This window comes from Phoenix dactylifera, chromosome 11, assembly GCF_009389715.1.
Source record: "Phoenix dactylifera cultivar Barhee BC4 chromosome 11, palm_55x_up_171113_PBpolish2nd_filt_p, whole genome shotgun sequence".
Classification (NCBI taxonomy): Eukaryota; Viridiplantae; Streptophyta; class Magnoliopsida; order Arecales; family Arecaceae; genus Phoenix; species Phoenix dactylifera.
In genome coordinates, this window is record NC_052402.1 from 25,818,532 (window position 1) to 25,836,422 (window position 17,891).

The following is a 17,891-nucleotide window of genomic DNA, read 5'->3' on the forward strand; positions in this document are numbered from 1 at the left end:
AAAATGATCATTCGTAAGGAATTTCACCAAGGACAAAAAGTCCTTCTATATGATTCTCGATTACATCTATTCCCTGAAAAACTTAAATCTCGCTGGACTGGCCCATACACAGTAGAGAAAGTGCACCCGCATGGTGCAGTAGTAATATGCAATACCAAGGATGGTAGGTCCTTTCAAGTCAATGGACATCGTTTAAAACCATACCTTGAGTATCTGAGTCCAGAAGTTGAGGAGACACTTCTGACCGACCCTGTTTATCATGAATGAATTAGAATTGTCTGGCTGAAGACATAAAACTTAGCGCTCTTGGGAGGCAACCCAACATGTAAATATTCTCAAAAAAAAAAAAAAATGCAGGTTTGGGGGTATTTTATCCCAATTTACCCGCCCATATCAGGTACCTTCTCCTCTGTCCTCTTACTGCTTTAAATTTTCTTTAACATTGAGGACAATGTTAGATTTAGGTATGGGGGTGAGAATATTTTTGATTTTTCTAAAAAAAAAAGGAGAGAATATTTTTGATTTTTTTTTTAAAAAAAAATTTATTAAAAAAGAAAAAAAAATATTAAAATTTCAAAAAAAAATAATAATAATAAAAAAGGGGGATTTCAAATTTTTAACTCAAACTCTAATCTTTTTGGCTGTACAAACTAGGAATTGCTCTGACAATAGCTTTGAGTTAAGAAATATGATAGCAGTTCTAGCTTAAGTTTTCATCCCACCTATCTTCTGCTAACATGATACAAGATGAGTTAGCACCTACACGTAAGCACATGAATAGTGGGGTATGTAAACTTACGACTAATATGAATACTTTTAATTTTTGGGATAATTTAGAGTTATATGTGTGATGAACACCCTAGCCTAACCAAAAAAAAAAAAAAAAAAAGAGATAAAATAAAATAAAATAATGAGTTTAATTTAAGTCTTCTCACTGAGTAACCGGGCCTCTTGCCTGGCAAGCAGCGAGTGTTCGCGTAAAAAGGTGAGGATGATTGAGATTAAACTCTGAGTGACTAATTTGGCCTTGAAGCCTAGTTAACCTGAGTTATTAAGCCTGTTAGGGTGTCTCTACACCTAGTGCCCTGAGCCATCTGGATCGGGAGTCATTGGCCTAACACTCGCTACATGGGTTAGCTAGAAAGCTTAATAAGGCTAGATATTGCACAAGTCATTCTTCTTAGCACTCAGTCTGAAAAAATGAATAAATAAATCCGGGGTGTTCATTACCATTTAACTCTAGAAAGTCTTGAAAATTGGAGTGATCATGTTGGAAGTAAGTGAAAGCCACTCATTTATATGATACTATCTTGCACCTCACTACAGTCTTGACTTGTTAGCAGATAGATGGGGTGTAATGAAACTTGAGTTAGAGTCTGTTTAAATATAATAACAACAAGTCTCTATTGTCCTTGCAATTCTAGTTTCATACAGTAATACTTGTTCAAATTTCGAGTTAAAATTTGGAATTTCCTAACTGATGAAGTTTGTGGGTAACTTCACTGCAAACCCTCACGAGACAACACTCGTCCACTAGGGTAACCTAGGGGTTAAAGGCTTGTTGCACGTGCTAAGTGCAATCGTAATGCTCTACGAAAATGAGTATTTATCTTACTATTTTTAAATAATAAATTACACTTTTGCACTCTCATTTTATCATTTTCACACTAAATTGCTAGAGACTAGCAATAAGCTAGTTGGGGGGTGTGATGAGAGCACAAAAGTGCGACCTACATGTCACCTAAATTAGTATTATTGCTAACCGATAATGATAAATTCACTAGATTAATATTATATTTGGGTTTGGCACAGATTTTCATAAATCAGAGATAAAATGCACATTGAGTACAAATTTGAATTCAAATCGGGTCCGAGTCGGGTTTGGGTCCGAATCGGATCCATTTCTTTCGAGCCTTTGGAAAATAATTTTGGACAAATCTAAATTAACTATGAGGTGCTGGGTAACCCATGACTTGAAAGACTTGCAATAGACCTTCAGTCAGAACAAATGATCCCTGACGAACTGAGTCCGTCCGTTTACAAACCAAATTTCACATCACACTATTTGTTTTTTTTTTATCTATATGACTGAACTTAGTGTCTCCCAGCTCCCATATCAGGAGGGCCAAAGATCGCACAACGCCCGCGCCTCCTTCAACCCGTGATCCAGAGATCGCATGCCAGAGGCCCCCCTCTTCCAGAACCGAGAGTCCCAGCATCACGCGTCCGTGAATGGCATCTCCAGTGGTCCCGAGTCCCTGTTTCGTCCGCATCCTTAGCGTCCCAACCGCGTGCATCACCGCCCTCTCCTTCCTCCTGAGATCCCGTGCGAAAGAAGGGGAGAAAAAAGAATTCACCGCGTCCCCACCTCCCGGAATCCCTTGATGCAAGCCGTTCCCACCTTCCGCTCCCAGCATCTTTCCTCTTCCGCTCCATCCCGCGCGTCTCCTTCCTCCCGACGATCACGCTCTCAGCTCTTCCCGGATCGTAGCCGCATCCCGACCATCCGTGATTCCGCATCCTTCCCAGCAACCAAAGAAGGAAGTCCTCATTCGTGCCTTCCTTCCGTGCACCTCCGGCTTCAGCCCCCCTTCCAGCAAGACAGATCCCAAACCGGAATCCAAGCCGCAGATCCCTCTTCCGGATTCAAGCCGTTTGCATCCCCCTCTTGGCCCAAAGAAGGAAGCTCACAGCCTCCCAAATCAGCGACTCCCCTCACGCGTCCGTGATCTTCTCCTCCGCAATCGTAGCATCTCAGCTCTTCCGGCTTCAGCCCTTCCTCCGCATCGGAATCCCAGCCGTGATCCACTCCGTGACAGCTCGCCCGTGATCCCAGCGCCCGGATCTCGTCCGTGATCAACTCCTCCCCGCGTCCCCACCTTCCGATTCCAGGCCGTCCGCAGCTATAAGAGGAGAAGGAGGAAGAGGAAGGGGGGTGTGCTCGGTTGGGGTGGGAACCAAAGAAGGAGTCGGCTGGGTGTTGAGAAGAAGAAACAGAGCAAGGCTCTGTTCTTGGGAAGAAGAAAGGAATAAAGAAAGTATTTTATTTTGGGAGCTCCACCGTGGGAGAGAGAGGGAGAAGAAAAGTGACTTGTTCTACTTTCTTTTTCTTTATTTTATTTACAAAAGAGAAGGAGTATTAGGTCTAATCTCCATTGTTATTTGTAATCGATGTTATTTTTATCAAATCTATCATTTCTTTTTCATGCAATCCTTGTTCTAGGTTTAGTTTAATTTCTGTTTTCTTCATGCAATGGTTTAATTTTTCTTTTTATGCAATACATTAAATTTTTCTTTATGCAGTTTCTTCTTGTTTTCATCCATTTTTATTTATGCCAAAGCTTTTCTTGGATTAGTTAAAAATATAAATGCTCTTTAAATCTAAGTACATGTCTTTTTATTATTTTTAAATAAAAAAATAATTCTCCAGTAGACTAGAGAATTCATCATCATCCCCGATATAATGTTTTTCTTCTATTATTCAAAAATCGATTTTGAATCCGAGTGAACGTTCTAATTTTTATGCAACTCCAATCACCTCCCTGTGGATCGACCTCTTACAACCACTATTCTTCGAGTAGAACAGGTAAGAGTAAATTTAAATTTAACTTTTGTTCGTCGGTTCTAACAACGATCTGTTTAGCATATTTTTAGTTAGACAGGAATCGGACGAACACAAAGGCTGATAGGCCTAAAATGGCTAGGCTTTGCCGCGTTCTGGCGCTTCGGTATGAGGATAATAAATGTAGCCCTCCAATCATTTGTCATCTTTGCCTTGTTGAAGAACTGCTGTATTGCCTCCACCACCGCCCTCTGGATGATGCATCAATACTTTCGGAAGAAGGCAGGAGGGAACCCGTCCGGCCCGGGGGCTTTATCCTCCGTCAGTGCCTAGACAGCCTCTTGCACCTCCATCTCCGATACTGGCTGAGTTAGCGATGCATTCTCTGCCGCTCTAATTCTGACCTCTAGCATCGGAAGCTGGCCAATCGCCTCGGGTCCACAGTCCTCCGTCCATCTGAGCCTAAAGAAGCCGACCAGAACCTGTCTGACTGCATTGTCCTCTCCACCCGCCGCCCTGACGCATCCCTCAAGAACCGGATCATGTTCCTCTGTCTCCTTATGATAGTCGTTCGGTGGAAGAACCGAGTATTCCGGTCACCCTCTTTTATCCACTAAATCCTGAATTTCTATCTTCAGAAGACCTCCTATTGACATAGAAGGGAATGGTGCCTGGCTAGCTGTTGTCGTAGGACAATTATGTCCACCTCCGGAAGCTTGCCACAACTATCCTCCCTCCCCTGGAGGTTCATTATCGACGCATCCACCTCTTCCAACCTTCTGAATATATTGCTTACCACCTTCCGGTTCCACCTTCGAAGCCGCCGCTTGGTGAGCTCCAACCTGCGAGAAACCCTCTGCATAGCATCCCCCTACACCGGCACTCCCATGCCTCCCGAACAATATCCCAAAGCTGGGAGTACGATAGCTAAACATTCTCAAAGCGGAAGGGGCTATGGTAACTAGTGCAGGAGACAGTGAAAATCAACAAAGGACAATGGTTAGAAACAATCCGGAGTAGGTGATGAATTTGGTAGGCAGAAAAGCGAAGGACCCAGCACAACAACGCGACGACCCTAACGATCCGCTCCCACACTCTGGCACAGCCCAATCTGTTGTTACACCAAGTGAACCTCGACTGAGTGAATCATGGCCCAAAACTTTTTTCTAGTTGTTAGGAGATGTATAGAAAAGAAATTAATATCCTCTCTTTCTAGAAAACAATCCTACATGGGATGGAGGATTTGACTGGATCACTACTTGCTCTAAATATATATTTATTCTTTAATATTTCGTTTCTAAACACTCATGATAATTAAGCAAGAGACAATAAAAGTTATCTAATAACCTTAGCAACCTCTATGGATCTTAATTCACAAGTCCTGTTCATGCTAGGTGGAACCTTTTTCTTCCTACCCTGCAGCGCGGAACTCGCCCCACTAAATAATCATAGAGAAATATATTTCCCCAAGGAAATGGTTCTACTTTGACCAAACAAAAAAAAAAAAGTGCACCGTTTTCGACAAGTCACCGTGTAGAATTTTGTTTAGTTACCACAGAAGTTCCTTTTAGCTTTTGCCATGTGATATGTTTCTTGTTCCATACCTTGCAAGCATATTGAACATGTCTCAGCTGTATATGAAACAACTTTAGTTGGACCTTTGGTGTGTTGTAATGATCTACCATTAATGGCTCACCTGTCTTTTCTTGTCCTTCATTATTCATGAATAGAGTTCCTGTGCACAGATCAATTCTCCTAAATGCACTACTTCTAGATCAGTCATTACCTGATAAATATAATGGAATGCCCTTTAGAAATTTGTCTGCCATCCATTCAACAGGGGTAAGCCTATTCGCTATTGCTCAGCAAGAGAGAGAGAGAGAGAGAGAGAGAGAGAGAGTCCCTCTGGGACTACATCAGCCGCTTCAATGCACGGCTACTCAGGAGGTGCGTGAGTTGAATCATTTAGCCATGATGTTCGCATTGAAGCATAGACTGAAGATATCTCAGTTGTTCTTCTCTCTTGAGAAGAAGTTTTTGAGAAACTTTTCCTAATTGCTTGCCTGAAGCGAGAAGTACGTAAATACTGAGGAAGCAATGGCAGCTCGGCGAGAGTCGGTCGGGCATAAGTCCGACAAGAAGATGAATAAATAGGCTCAAAAAGAAAAAGAAGAGCTTAGAAGGAAGCTTAGAAGGGACAATCAAGGTTCCCATCATCCATGGAGTCCACCTCAGCATTTTGAGAGGTATAAGCATAAATTCTAATAGAGATAGAGAACTAAGACTACGTGAAATGGCCTCAGAAGATGAGACAAGCTGCTAAGAAGGACAAGGATAAGTTCTCAAGTTCAGCTTAAAAATGCGATTGAGGCCTTCAGCTAGTGGGGGAACCTCAGTCGCTTTATTGATGGCTTGTGGAGTCCGGATGATGTTGATCAGGAGCGGCATGCACCCGAGTAGGAGATTGAAGATTGTCCTATAGTAGGAGTCATCAACACTATCCCAGGCTATCCAGCAGCTAGTGGAACGAGCTTATCTGTGCAGAGGAGTTACATGCGACTACCCAAGTAGAAGCTCTAATTCGAAGAGGAAGAGGATGGGTGAGGTGATTTTCTTGTTGGATGCCAATATTAAAGGCGTGTAGTCTCCACATGATGACATTGTTGTAGTTTCCATAACTGTTGCTAATTACGATATAGAATGTATTTTAGTGGATAATCGAAGCTTGATGGATGTGTTATTTTATGAGGCTTTTTGCAAAATAAACTTACTATTTTGTGATTCTCAAAAAATCTAGGTGTCACAACCCACTGAGCAAAGCAAGCTTGCACCAAACTAGGACGAACTATATAAAGTGACGGAGGTCATTCGCTTGGAAACTTACCGCTTGGAGCATCTTGACGGGACACTAGTGCCTCGGACGTAGAATTTAACCAATCTCTAAGGGTATTATCAGTAAGATATAAACCTGACCTCAATGAATGAGATATTCTACAAGAAATGTCCAAGTGTTTTAGGTTAGACAACTCGCTCTCAAGCAATTGACGAAGGGTTAGATGTGTCCTCTGCAGGCCACCAACCGGACCTCCAATGAACTAGAGCCTGCACGGCTACCATAAGTCAGGCATGTCTCCTCAATAACCACCAACCTATAAGCCCACATGCTTATCATAGGTTGGGAGCATCAACCACCAACTACTAAGCCCATACGGCTGGGGAGTTAAACCTTCGGGTACTCCCATGGAACTACACCTCCGCTCCATCGGCCCTCGCACTAAAGATCTAATGAGCTAACTGACCTCTTCGGGTTGGGACAGTTCAGGTGGAGGATAATGTGTCGAGCGTGTCTCTCCTATGACCACCGATCTACAAGACCACGTGCTTATCACAGGATGGGTGTGTCGATCACTGGCATACAAGGCCATGTTGCTACTACAAGTGAGAACTCAACAACATCCTGCTCGAACTTGGCTAAAGGCTTCCACTCTATTGCTTAGGCAACTTTCCTCAACATCTAAGCAACCCGATGGTGAGTGACTATAGCTTTCTTCCGAGCTCGGAGATCCTGAGCTCCACCTTCTCTACTTTGATCTGGGCTCCTCTTAGTTCAGCTTCCATCTCTGCTACCTTTCGACGGGCATCGAAAGCCTTCTCTGCTGCTAGCCTACTTTGCAGAAGTTCCACTTTAGTCTTGACTTCGGCCACACCCTCCATGGTTTGCTAACAGCTAGATGGAGTGCCTCAAGATGGTTTGGGAGCCAGCCTGTTGACAAGGGATCCATGCAGCAAAGGAAGGAAAAGGGTGGAGGAAGAGGATGGGCTTCATCCCATCCATAGGATAGGGGTTAACACTCCCCTTCCTTTTATAAAGAACCTGGACAACTGAGATTCACCCGTCCAGCCTGATCCTTTGATACATGGTGTGCCCTCTGAGTCTCTGGCGGTTAGCCTTTCTTTTGAAAAATATTCGCCAATGCTTTTCTTTCAGCAGACCACTGCTGCATAATTATAGTTTCCATAAAGGTGGCCCGAAGTTCAATGAAGTGCCTTCTCTGAACGGCAAGATTGAGGAAAATATCTTCGAATAATTAAAGTAATGTTACTCAATTGCTTATTCACAAGGTTACTAAGTGGTCTCAAAATTTATCAGTTCCTAACCTCGGTCACAGTAAAATCGAGGGGCAGGTGGCCTAAGAGCCCATGATTGGACCACACATCGGCCTACGAAAGGCGACCAAAAGGACTCATGAATAAGCTCTATGGAGCCTAACAAGATGAGTTACTAATGTTGGTCCAAGTTATAACACTTAACAACCCAAAAACATGATACAAAATGAGGTTTTTGCATTCAATGCAAACAGAAGGATTACAAAAGGTCAGAAGATTAAAAAGAAGGATACAAAAGAAAGCTTGCCACACAATCGAGCTGAAAATAAGAAAAAATCCATTTTATTCTTCCCCTTCTCTTCCCTCCCCTTTGGAGGAAAATTCCTCCTCTTCAGCAGCAGCCGATCCTTCAGGAACAACAACTGAGGTCAACCTGAGGATGCATTTCATCGACCATCACTCAGCATTTCTTAAAGCCATTTTTGAAGGAGTCTGTGGCAACCTTCAACATCTTGCAAAGAAACTCCTTTGAGCCCTTGCCTGCTAATCCCTCTTCTAGGTCTGGATAGCCTTCTCCTTAGCTTGAACAACTCTCTCTTCGGCCTCGGTAGCTTGTTTTCTGGCTTGAGCCGCCTTACTTAGCCCAGGCGAATTTCTCCTCAAACTAAGAAATTTTGCCCTCTACCTCCACTATTGCCTTCTTGAGCCAAGTAATCTCCCCTTTGTGTTGAGCTTCCTCTTCCTTCGATTTCTTCTTTGCCTCTTCAAGCATTTTCTGTGCTTAGAGGAGCACAATATTGCCAAAATGAGCGCTCTCCTCGACAAAATGAGCTTGTCCCTCAGTATGCTCCCTTGATTCTTGAGCCATCGCCCACTCGGACTCTCTAAATCCCTCCCTCGCTATGCACCTCGCTCTTGGCTGCTTCTACCTTCTGTGAATAGGCTAAGAGGCTCTATTCATCATGCGCTCATCTTGAATTGCTGACTCTCTCACCTCATCTTGGATTGTTCCTGGCGCACAACGCTCTCCCTTATCTCTTCTTAGATTATTTTTGTAGTGCACCACTAGTGTGGTGCACATGGTGTAGGATATAATTTCTTCCAACATAGGTACACCCTGATGCTAAGATTAGGTCCTAGTCATATGTATCAATTCCAGTCAGTTGGTCCAGACTCTAGAAGTTAAACAAATTGATGAGGCATTTTGTGATTCTTTTTAATGCCTCCGTGAGGACCGGAGAGTTATAAGCCCACTTAGGTTTCATTAGGTCATGCTTTTTTGTGGCCTTATGGTTTAGAAATATAGTAGCAGCCAAGCGTATGTCAAGTAACCATTAGTCAAAGAAAAAGCATTGGTAGATTATTCCTAGCATAACATAGTGGATAGGAACAACCTCAGCCTAAATTTAATTTTAGATCTTGTAGTCAAGGGAAAATAAGGAATAGGTTGTGAAATAATTATCTCAATAAATTCAAATATTTTTATTCCTTTTTGCGTTATCCTCGAACCAAATACAACTTTAAATAAGCCTGCAATCAGGTTGTACAGAAGCTGCTGGGTAGAGGTCTTTGGAGCATTTTCTGGTTCAGCCAAGTTTTTGCTAGGTGTTTAACTATTAGGAGTTAAGAAGGTCCACAACAGTGGCAACTTCCTGCATGTAGTTTTTCTCTGTAACTAAGTTGGCGTCACTTTCAGTTTTTCTTATCATTTCTTGTTTAGAAAACACAATAACATAGACAAAAATGTTTTTTTTAAAGAAATACATGAATGGTGTTTGATAACCCAATATCTATTTTTAGTTATATATAAATTTCTTTTCAATTTCTAGAAATTATGAAAATTGAAAAATCTAATTTTCAAAATTTTTTAAAATTAAAAATCTTCGAATATTGTCGCCCCCGCAGCCACCCCTACCAGCTGCTACCCATTACTCATCATCACCACTACTTCCATAGTTATCATCAAATGCAATCCAAATAACTGCCAAATAAATAAAAATAGATATTAACTATAGCTTCTGAAAGATCGAAAATTGAAAACTGAAACCTACGAGTTATATCATACACAATCGGAATTGGCCCCAATTTGATGTGGTACTTACCATCATGCCTTTTAAAGGAGAAGTTATTGGTTGGAGCAGATTTACTAACTCAGCGGGAGACTAGTTCAACCACAAAGGGACACACACAGGAGGGAAGGGAGCAATATATGTTGTATTGTGCGTGTCCTATGTATGTTCTTTTCTGGTTGGACTAGTCTACATCTAAGCTGATGGATCTGGTCCAACCAATAATTTCACCTCTTGAAGAGCTCAGATACAATGATTGCACCCCATATGGATGCCTCGTCACATTGGAAGACCTTTGATGATGCATATGGTTGCTTCTTAGTGCTCTCGATCGATCGCTCGTGATCTCTCTCTCCTACTCACACACATGCACACCCGCTAATCTGATCGGAAAGAAGAAAAATTTCTTCAACTTGCTCAATTCGAATCTCTCGCAAGATAACTAGAATAAGAAAGAAGAATTTCGAAAGTAAGGCTTACGTCCTCTTTTCTTTTATCAATGATTAAAAAATAGAGGTACATAGCCTCTATTTATAATGTGAGGTCTGTTCTTACATAATTTGGATCGGATTCCTCTTCCGAATCCAATATAATGTGAGGTACATAACCAATTTGCTTCTGATCCCTATTTAGCCCTGATCATAGTGGCCAAAGTGGTGCACATTGATCTCGGGATCCTCTTGGATCACCTGCGCACATACACACACAAAATCACAAAAATCAATGCTCCTCTAAAAATGCAATAACTGATGGTATTAAAAAGTTCAACAAACAGAAGTTGGCAACTTGATGGCATCATCCCATTTGCTCTACGTTTTGAAGAAGAGTGTTTTTTCTATGTGGCACTTGCGTGAAGTTGGACATCGAACTTGACACAGTGCTGACCCAAAGATTGATTTTGATGATCACAAAACCTTGAAGTATAATTACTAATGTTTGTGTTGCAAGAAGAAAGATAATTTATTTTGCAAGGAACATAGCAAGTTGGAAAAATACAAGAAGGTCTCAAAAGCTCTCAAGAAAAGTTGGAAGAAAGCTACACTTCATTGGCCCAAGTTTCAAGTTCAAAAGATTCAAGTTGGAGTAGCAAATTCAAAGAAAAATTCAAAAGAACAGTCCTCGAGTCGACTCCTGAAAGTTTAGAGTCGACTCTGGCACTCTGGAGTTTCAAGAAACAGTGCTCGAGTCGACTCCTACTGTTTACGAGCCGACTCCCGTAGAAAAAGATAGAGAGTTGATTTTCAGTGCTACAGTGCTCGAGTCGACTCCAGCTACAGTCGAGTCGACTCCCAGCTACAGTGCCAGGCAGACTCCTATTCACGAGTCTTGCTTCAGCCAAGTCGACTCGAGCACACTGGGAGGCATAACGGCTAGTTTTTTCTCAACTCCAACGGCTCTATTCTTATCTCTAGCGGCTAGATTTTTGCTCTCACGCCATCCAAAGCTATAAAATCAAGGGGAGAGCAAGGGGAGCAGGTAGCAAGAGGGAGAGAACACATAGAAAAGAGATTTCAAATGGATTTTAAGAAAAACCTCCCTAAAGCACAAAAGGGCCATTCAAAGCAAAAGAGAGAGAAGAAGAGCATCTGAGTGAATCCCAAGGCTTCCTCTCCAACTGTGTGCTGCCTCAATGATCCTCTACCTCGTGCGAAATCGGAAGAGGATCAAGTAAAGAAGAAGCCGAGTTCTTTCATCTATAAAACTTGTTTGAGGGCTTCTTCTCTTTACTCTATTTGTTTATATTGTTTTATCTGCTTATTTGAGAAGCTTGTATTTGTTTTAAACTCCTATTGTGACATCTTGTAACTTGATTCAATTAAGGGATTGAATCAAGGGGTTAAGGGTTGTTGGTGAGCCAAAGATAAAACCAACGGCGTAAGGTTGTGGTTGGTGAACCGGAGAAAACCAACTGGGTTTGATTGTCACCCCGGAAAAACAATCGTTTGGTTCTAGTCGGTGAGCCTATCAAAACTGACTGAGTTCGTTGTGATCTCGTGAAAACAACAAGTTTGGTTGTGAGCTTGGAAAACAACCGGCTGTAATCTGAGGGATTATAGTGAAATTTTCAAGAGATCTTGGAAAGTGGATGTAGGTGCTGGGGTGCACCGAACCACTATACATCTTTGTGTTTGTGATGCCTTATCTCTTGTGTTTCATGCCTTACATTCATACTTGATAGTGTAATATCTCTCGCTTTGTTTCCTATTGATTTATAAGTGATTATTTAGAACTTGCTTAGCTTCCACTCCATTCTTACCATTCACATAGATTAAAATTGATCATACAACTATAAGTTAATTTTAGATCAATTGCATCCTAAAGTTATAGTATAATTGCTCTAGCTTAATCTTCCACTGCTTTACTTGTAATTGCCTAGAGCTCAAGTAAGATAACATCTTATCATTCCGCTGCATTCAATTCAAAGTTAATTAGGAAACATAATTTTTTAGAAAATCCAATTCACCCCCCCTCTTAGGTTGTCACCTTGGGCAACACACAAGATATTTAGGTATTTGAGAAGACAGTCTATAAATGCAGCAAATTATGAATATTAAAAATTCAAAACTCAAATGTTCACATGTTCAAGTTTTGCAATACTGACCAATACCATCTTGTAACGGTTGTACTGGCAAGATATCCATGCAATATCGAGATTCAATTTAGTATTATTGGTGCTCTTTTCATTTTCTCCGAACATGTCGTAGAGCTTGCTAGTAGAGTCCTATCTGAATATATATGGTAGAGAAGAGTTGTGATAAGTCCAATGGCTATGAATAGATATGCACGAGTATGCGACTAGGATTAGATCAACCAAAAGGATGATGATCGAAGAAAGGATAAAAAGTAGCATAGGTCTAGCCACCTTAATATTTAAGAACTTTTGTCACTATCACACCATTGCTTAAAGGAGATGAATAAAGGGTGCAACGCCAGGCTACGGTAGAAGAGTTAGCATTGTGCTACGGTAAAGAAGTTTTAATGTTGGGATATGGTGGTGAAAACTAAATTACAGCTATTCCTAGGGTCAAAACTAATAGTAGATAAAATTATGATAAGATAAAATGTATGAGATTGATTATCGAAAGATTATCATACAGAGCACAAATGCATTGTTTATACTAAACTATAAAAACTACTCGTTCTGATGGTTACTCCCACATCTGGCCTTCATTTTTGGCGGTTCTAGTAACTGACTCTAGTCATCTTCCACTATGCACATTTGTTAGCATGGTTGTCCCGTATCAACTGTCAAATGAATAGTCATATCTCATCGGTCATAGCTTATCTTGATATAGTTTATATTGGCCGTCTCTTTTATTTCAACCTATAATATAAATTTCGTACTTGGGAGTATCTCTGAGCCTGCTTCAGTCATCTCGGTGTATTCCTATGTCTTGTGGTTGATCATGGCCAGATCATGAGTTCTCGAGCTGCTTATCAATATCATGACTGAACCCCCCCTCCTTCACACTTGGTGAAAATCATCACGGCCAGACTCTTTCCAGATAAGCAAAAGTCACATGACCCTCATCTACTCTGATTCTATTAAACCTGATGTATGTGGTGCTTCCTTTCAGCCGCCAGTCGGATTGCTAAGATATGGTGTAAATAGATATATAAGTTGAATTGGCTTGTATTAGTCTGAACTGAATGGAACCATCCTATATTGCCTAGTTTTGGACAGTACCATGGTTAGCGGTGAAGAAAAAGCGTTGGAAGACTATGTTGGTATGGGATGGGTATTGTACTGTACCAAACAAGACAAATGAGATGGAGTTTTCTCAATACTAATTTTATGCATGGACCTTGCAGGCACTCAATGAGATGCATTTTCCCCATTAGTCAATCATTGATTGACATGAGAAAACAAGACAATTTCCCTAAAGAGAATCTTAAGATTGTTTATTTGTTTTAGCATACAAGGAACATAAAAGTTACCAACTATATTATTAATTGAAACAAAGGAGAATTTTAGATATAGGATAGGCTAAATCGAAACCAATAAACTGAAACACCATGGTATATTGAACTCTATAATATATAATATGGCACATCTGGTTTGTAAGCAAAGTCCCAATTATTCAAAATTTTTAATTTTCTTTTATTAGAAAAAATTGTTGAAAGGCTCCATAGCCATTAATATGCTACAGAACTAGCCTTGAACAACACCCCAATGCCGACTAAGCCCCAGAAGGGTCTGAAGTACACACACCATTGTTTCACTAGATAATAGGCAGCCAGATGTGAAGAGTTCAGATAAGGAAACAATCATACAACTTGTGGAAGATGTACGTGTGGGTTTTCCAAACACAAATCGCACATCCATTTAAAAAAAACACACTATAGTCGGCAATGAGAAAGCATCATGGCCATGGCCATTGACCATCTCTGCATACGCACCACTTATATCTCTCGTCCCCATGAATAATGCCTAAACTCTAAACTAAAGTAAAAGTAAAAGGGCTAATTTGTTATTTCTTCTATGGCCCCTAGAATGCCAATATTAGCACGGATCGTATGAAAATGTAACTTGCTATTCGGCTTAGGTAGTGACTACTTTTCAGGAACGAGGGGCGATGAAATACACCATTGTGAAAGCCGAAATGGCGGATTCACCCGCTACATTACAATACCTCGCTCCTTATACAGGAGCGGCTCTGGCTGAATATTTTATGTATCGGGAACGACATACTTTGATAATTTATGATGATATCTCCAAGCGGGCACAAGCTATTGATACAATAAGAGGACGAAACCAATCGGACTGAGGCACGGAAATCTCGCTTTCTTTAAGGAGATTCAAGGCCTCTGCGGTTGGCAAAGCCTATAATTCGGTGCAGCAGAAAATACTATGGCTTGTCTCCTCCAGGATACAACAGCCCGACGATCGTCTTATTGCAAGGATAACTCTGCACAAGTAGTCTAGCCCAATGCTCCACCCAAGAAACACCCTTCTTTGCCAAGAACTTTTCTCAAAATATTTTTTATGAGTAAAATAAGATGATATATTGTCTCTTTTTGAAATGAAGGGGGAGAAGGATTTATATAGAGAGTTTATAATTTTAAATTTATGAGAATAATGATAGCGTAAATGTACTTAAAAATTCTAAGAGTAACTCTCCCACCAAATAGACATTGAATTCCAATTTCAAAAACGGTTCATGAATTATTCCCATTTATTTCCTATGAATCTTTCATCTCTCCAAATACATGAACCTTTTATCTCCCCAAATAGTAATCCTTTCATTTCCCAACCATTCATGAGTCATTAAATACGCGAACCTCATAAATGAAATAAATATTAAACTTTAATATTGAAATGCACCAACAAATTGAATGGCTCTTTCTTCTTCCAATGCTGCAAGAGCAGCAGAAGTTCTTGATCCCGCATTAAAGCATCATTTCTATACGTTGGATTCATGCAATTGGGATATTGTAAGAAACAGACATTTTTCCACCAAAATTTGAGGGCCTAACGAAATGCATAAAAGAGAAATTAGAACACTCGATGTAAGTAGGTAATTCTGAAAAGGGTGTCAGCAATGCTAAAGGACTCAAAAAATCTTTCAGTCTTCTGAAGTAGTATAAATAAACAATTGCAATTTTCTCCCCTAAGATGCATTCGTTTGTTTGGAGAGGTCAAAAATTAGAGCAACAATTCAGAAAACTTGGATGAAAATTGTAAAGAAATTAAGATCTACAAATCCCACAGGGACAGCCACATCCTTGAAAGACATCCTTTAAAATGGACTGAAGGGTGTGGATATGAATAAGATTATCATTTGCTTTATTTACAGGATAATCTGCAGATTCCTGGGTATAGTTTGGGCAGGAGGTATCCTTTTCTCTAAATAGTGGAATTCAGATTTGTCATAGTGAATGAAAGTTCTCCCAAATCTTCCATCAACTTAGTTTTGGTTGCTCATAACTTAACATCCTAAGCAATTGTCCTCGTAATAGTTGTCCCAAACTTCATAATATATATTGTTTTATATTTGGATAGAAGTCGTTAATAAAGTTCTTAAAATTGCAGATCACTTAGGTTAATCCTAAGTACCACCATGACATATAGGTTAAAAATTACAAGAAACCAAGACTTGCATGATATTGTAATAGGTTTGAAAGAAACTTGGATTTTATGCAATTAATGATGTGTGAGCTTTCTTTATCACTAACCCAGTCACCTTGGCCTACCCCCCTCCTTTATCATTCTTCCTACCCGCAGAAGCTCGTTATCTATCCGACAAATTCCTCCTGCCGGTATTGGCTTCTTCCTCAGGTCCTCATCATATGAGAGGGAAAGTTTTTCACTGAACATACCTTAGATAATTATTGGTGGGAAAAAACTAAGAAGGAATAGAGAGATTATTATTTTAATAAAAAACTTTGGCTCTTAGAATCCTAAAAAGTTCAGGATATTGGAACTCATCTATAAACTTAATGCCTTCCAAAGGCATCCCATGGAAGGAAATTTTGTTCTAGAAACCCTTGAGGTGAGATTACTTAGTTTAGTTATGTTAGGACTTTATTTGAGTAATAATCTAGTTGTAAGGGACCCCACAGGTTTCTTTTATTATAAAGGCTGTGGAACACTATAAATAGGATCCCTATGGATTCTCTTTTCATCAATTGAAGTTAATAAAATTATTTCTTTGAAATTTCTTCTTAATTCTTCTTATGTGGTGAGATGTTGCTTAGATGCTATGGTTCAAGAAAAAGATACAGGTGGAATGATAAAATTTCTCAATTGAAGCCCCATGAAGACAGGGCGGGATGTCGAAGGTTCGACAAGAAGAGAAGGTGCAATGCCTTCTAATTGCCTTTCCTAGTTCTAGATTCTTTTCAAGTTACAGGTAGTTATCTTCTAGATTAATTTTAAATTTTACTTTTGTTCTTCTGGTTCTAACTTCATTATTTTTTTTTTTTCTAATTCTAACTTTTAGATTCATTTTAGCTTATAGTTTGATGCACTTCTGCTTCTAATTCTCATTTGTTATATTATTCTGATCTCATGCAGGATAGGGTTTCACTTGCTTGCATTACTCGCTCCATAACTACCCCTCCCTCCCCACCAACTTCAAGCAAATCCACCACCCCCTCCCCTTGGGCTTCGCCATTGGACTCCTTGACTCATTCCCTCGTCCACCCACACATCCTCCTTTAGGCTTGCTCCCTCCTTCCCCCACCTCTACACTCCTCTTCAATTCCTTGGTTGGATCAATTGCCTCGCTACTGACCCATCATCATTCCCAACCTCATCTTTTACTGCCTTCGTGTCCTCACCAGCTTTGTTATTAACCATCTCTAGCTCCAGTTTTCCCATTATATACCTTAGTCTTTCCCTTCGATAATCTTCTTGGAATTTGACTATAGTTCAAGGCAGAAGACTAGGACTAGGAATACTATTAGGGGGGCGAAAATAGTGAGGGCTAATGCCACTTAGAATTGAACCCCCAATGACTTACCTAAAAGACAAGGGTAATACCATTCGAGCTAGCATTTGATGGTCTTACTAACATTTTTTTATACTAGAAAAATTGATGAATCAATAACATATTTCCCCTATGTGTGATTCCTCCCTTAGATAATCAATTGATTGTTTGATATTCTTGCAATATATATGAGTACTATTCATCAATTGTCTTATTGTTTGGCTTTATAAACAAAAATTAAAATGTGAGAGGATGTGGGAAGATCACTTATGAATTCTTCCTCATGAGCTGCAAGTAACAACGATAGTGTAGAAGAGAAGTTAATCTATTTAAATTATGGCCCTTTTAGCAAAACAAATATTTTACAATAATGCAATAAACATATTTCAATAACAAATAGTTACATGTTGCTTGAGAGTCTTATTGAGCCAATTGACCACTACTAAGAAGTCATCCTCCAACACTATGCGAGGGGATTGGTAGCCAAACTTGCAACCTTGACTCCTTACCATGTTCTGCAGACTTTAGCATTGATCATAAATTTAGCAGGGATAAATTATATGGTCAGTAATAGTTTCCCTCCTTTACTACCCAAAAAGAGTCGCCTTCCTTTTTTTGCACCAAAAACCCAGCATTTGTTAAAGAAGATGAGCCTTGTTGAAGTTGATCCCAACATAAAAGGAGGTTAGGGATAACCAATGGGAAAAAAATGGTTGAGAA